Here is a 4,567-nt window from a genome sequence, read left to right on the forward strand (position 1 = left end):
ATTGTGACTTCCTCAGGGTCACATAGCTGTTAAGTATCTGAAGCTGAATTTGAACTTAGGAGGAGGATTCTTCCTGATTCCAGATCCAGCAAGCAGTTACCTGCTCCTATCATATTATATTGATATGATATCATATATCATAATGTTATATTGTATCACATTATATCTATTTTAGGAGACAGAGACCTGAGAATGGTGAGGCAAGGAATAGGAATTCCAAGGAATAGGAAATTCTGAGTAAAAAACCTCAACTTTCACTTTTTCATTCAACAATCCTGTATAGTAGAGGAGGCTAGCCCTGACAACAGCAAGACTTGAGTTCAGTCTTGTCTCTGCTTGTAATAATTAGGTGGCTTGTAAGTTAATTTCTCAACGACCCTTGATTCTCTAAGACAACATTAGGGACAGTTCCTGATCTCCATCAGTAGAGGAAGAAAATCTCTCTTTTCCTTTCAGACAGCAGTTCAAATAACATCTTCTACAATCATGAAGCCCTTCTTGAGAGCTAATGTCCTCTCTCCTAATTTGTATTGAACTGTTTTATATATTTTTTCTTATTTCTCTTCTAATTGTTCTTGTTATCTCTCCCATCAGTAAATTCCTTGAGAGCAGCTATTATTTCATTTTTGTATTTGTATTCTGAGTGACTGACTCAATAACTTTGTATATAGTTGACCTTTAAAAAAAAGGTTGATTTACTGTTCTATAAGGAATCATGAGGGATGGGACTTCAAAATAGCCTGGAAAGACTTGCATGAAACTGATGCTGAGTGAAGTGAGCAGAACTAAAGAACAATAAAGACACTAATAATAATAACTTAACAGTACAATAATCAAATGGAAAATACCATCCATATCCAATCATATCTAGAGAAAGAACTGTGGAGTTTAAATGCAGATCAAAGCTTTCTGTCTTCAATTTTTAAAGATTATCTTATGTAGTATGTCTTTTTTTCTCACTAATGTTTTTCTTCTTTTGTTTGGATTTGATTTTTCTTTCACATGATTAATATGGCTATACATGTAAAACCTATTTTAGATTGCTTTTTGTAGGGGAGAGGGGAGGGAAATGAGGGAGGGAGAAAAATGTAAACTCAAAACCTTAAAAAAAATGATTGTTGAAAACTATCATTGCATGTAGTTAGAAAAATAAATAAATTAAATATTTAAATAAAAAAAAGAAATCATGAGGGATGGGACTTCAGAATAACCTGGAAAGACTTGGATGAACTGATGCGGAAAGGAGTGAGCAAAATTAGAAGATTATACATACTAACAACATTAAATGATTAACTATGATGGACTTATTCATTTCAGCAGCACAATAATCAAAGACAAGTCTAAAAGACTTGTAATGGAAAATACCATCCATATCCAGAGAAGGAACTAAGAAGTTTAAATGCAGACCAAAGCTTACTATCTTCAATATTTTAAAAATTGTCTTATGTCAATTTTTTCTCTCTACTGTTTCTTTTCTTCTAGTTGGACTTGATTCTTTTTTTTTGTTTTTTGGGTTTTTTTAGGTTTTTGCAAGGCAAATGGGGTTAAGTGGCTTGCCCAAGGCCACACAGCTAGGTAATTATTAAGTGTCTGAGACCGGATTTGAACCCAGGTACACCTGACTCCAAGGCCGGTGTTTTATCAACTATGACACCTAGCCTCCCTGGACTTGATTCTTTATAATTTGATTAATATTGTGACCATGTTTGGAATGGTTATACCTAGCATGTAGTGCCTATATTAGATTGCTTTCTGTTGGGGGAAGAGGGAGAAAAATGTAAAACTCTAAATCTTGCAAAAAAAAGATGATTGTTGAAAACTACAGTTGCATGTAGTTGAAAAAATAATCAAAATATTATTTCCTGAAAAAATAAAAAATAAAAAAAGATTGATTGATTTAGTTTTCACATAGTAGTTTCCCATCCATCCATACCAATTATCTGTGTGTGAGTTCCTTGTGATAGAATGAAATCTCCCTGAGGATAGTAATTGTTTTTGTTTTGTTTTGTTTTGTTTTGTCTTTAGTGCCTTGCACTCAGTAGAACTTAGTAAGAGGCTGTTGGATTATACTGAATTTAAACATGGCAATCCATTTTCTAGAAAAAAATGATGAGGTCAACTGATTTAGGTGAACATTTGCTTCTGTTTAAAATTGTCAATGTCCTTATCCAATAGAACATAGGACCTTTATCTTAAAGTAATATAGTCAAGGAATTTAATGGGAAAATGGCATGATGTAGTACAATGGATAAAACTCTGATCCTGGAGTCAGGAATACCCTAGTTCAAATTTGGTCTCAGACACTTACTAGCTGTGTGAACTTGGACAAGTCCTTAACCCTATTTGTCTCAATTTCTTCATATGTAAAAGGAACTGGAGAAGGAAATGGCAAACTACTCCAGAATCTTTGCAAAGAAAACCCCAAATGGGGTCATGGAGAGTCAGACAAGAATGAAAAATTACTGAATAACAATAGCAAATTGAGAAGAACACTGGATTTGAAGTCTAAAGACCTTGGTTCTAAATAAAAGCTCTACTATTTGTTGGCTGTAGGATTTGAGGAAAATCACTTCAATTTTCTGTATCTCAGTTTCCTCATCTATAAAATGAAGGGCATGGACAACAAATCTGCCAAGTCTAAGAAGACCTTTCTTTTCTTTTTTTTTTATTTAGCAAACATTTATTAAGTGACTTAATGTTTACAAGGCACTATATCTGAGTACTCCTTTTTCAGGTGTTTTTTTTTTTGCAAGGCAGTGGGGTTAAGTGTCTTGCCCAAAGCCACACAGCTAGGTAATTATTAAGTTTCTGAGGCCTTATTGGAACTCAGGTACTCCTGACTCCAGGGCTGGTGCTCTATACACTGCACTACCTAGCTGCCCCGTATATCTGAGTACACTTGATACAAAGATGAAATAAGATAGTTCTTACCTCAAGGAGTTTACAATAGGATTAAGTAAAGTATATATTTTCTATTTAACAAAAAAAAGACAAACCACATAATAGATCCATGTAATAAATTTTTTACAACTGTTTACATCTGACAGTTCTTTCCTGTAAACCACAACAGCAGTCAACTGAGGATTAAATTCAATCAATTTTTCTCCTCTTAATTTTTTTAGATTCATTTTCTTGATTATCATTTAATTTTTCTACAGATCTTTTCTCAACCCTTTCATTTTCCTTGTTTGCAATTTACTCAGATCTTGTTTCTGCATGTGAATTCTTCCATAAGTTGTACCAAAAGTATCATGGGAGATGTTTTTCTTCTTCTTTGGCTTCAGGGCTTTAGGCAATTTCATAGATAATTTATAAAGATCATCTGATGCCAAATAGGTTCTCCTCGTGGTCAGATCCAGTGATGGTCCCATTTCTTCCAATTCAATTCGTGGTGTTCTACAACCAGATTTCTTCAACAATAATTTATAAGTCCGAAAGTAAATCTTCCCATCCAGTGAAGTGAAATGCAAGACATGCTCTAGACCAGCAAGACAAATATTTGGTACCATAGGGCCTCTGAAGAAATCAATAAGAAGACTTCAATCTTCTATAGTCTTCACTTGCATCAAAAGCATCACCAGCAAATATCAACATGGGTTTTGTCCCCTCAGGGCACTTGCTGTTCTTAACATCATTAAGTGAGACAAATTTTTCAATACCTAGGTCAATCATATCTAGGACATGATAATCATACATGCAACCTACTATGAGATTATTTGGTCGCTTCTTATTATGAGATCCAAACATGAATAAGGAGCAGTCTGACTTCTTTGAAAAAAAATTCCAGGGACGTCTGGTCCTCAAAAGGTCTTGTAATTTTTTTTTATATAAAACACTGTAAGGTTTCTTCAAAGCATACATATCTGAGTACTTGAGTAATTATTGCATTTGCATTTCCCCCTTTAATAAGCATGGCATTTTTAACGTTTTCATTAAGTTTAGGCTCTCTCTTCTCAAGGAATCTCTTCACCCGTTTTGTTTTGGGCTTTACTACCTTACTACCACCAACTCGGCCATCGCTCCAAAAACTGGACACCGCATCCACGTTCGCCCAGAACGGAGAGAATCAAACCACCATAGTGTTCCCAGCTCCGACTCCCCTAGAAGACCTTACAAACTATGTTTTATTCCACTGAATCAATGCTTCCTTAGAATTTTAAAAGAAAAAAAAAAGATGACAGCAAGATTCATTTTCTTTGGTCTCAGTCAGTGGTGTACCGGGAAGAAGTCATTTGCTGTGGAGAATTGCCTTTTGCTTCCCTTTGCAGCTTTTCATCTGATACCTATGACCATTCTCATAAAGGCTTCAGAGAAATAAAAAGTAGTCATTTGGATCCAGAATTGTTAATATCTTTTCTATTACTTTTTTTGTGAAGTAAAGTAAAGTGATCTTTCCTTTCCTTTTTGGAATGGAGCTCCTCGTGTTGATAAATTCACAGGTCCCATTCATTTGTTTCTGTGTTTTTTCCTCTCATTAGAATGTAAGCTCCCTGAGGGTAGGTATTGCTTTTTGTTTTGTCTTTTTATCCCTAATGCTTTGCAACTAATGGAGACATCATAAACGCTA

At 34.7% G+C, this 4,567-nt stretch overlaps 1 pseudogene; it reads right to left on the reverse strand.

Annotated features, from left to right (window-relative positions):
- Positions 1-3,090: 3,090 nt before the first annotated feature.
- LOC141511387 (ribosome production factor 2 homolog pseudogene) lies at positions 3,091-3,991 on the reverse strand (annotated as a pseudogene).
- Between the last annotated feature and the right edge of the window lie 576 nt (positions 3,992-4,567).

The sequence above is a fragment of the Macrotis lagotis genome, chromosome 2 (genome assembly GCF_037893015.1).
Source record: "Macrotis lagotis isolate mMagLag1 chromosome 2, bilby.v1.9.chrom.fasta, whole genome shotgun sequence".
NCBI lineage: Eukaryota > Metazoa > Chordata > Mammalia > Peramelemorphia > Peramelidae > Macrotis > Macrotis lagotis.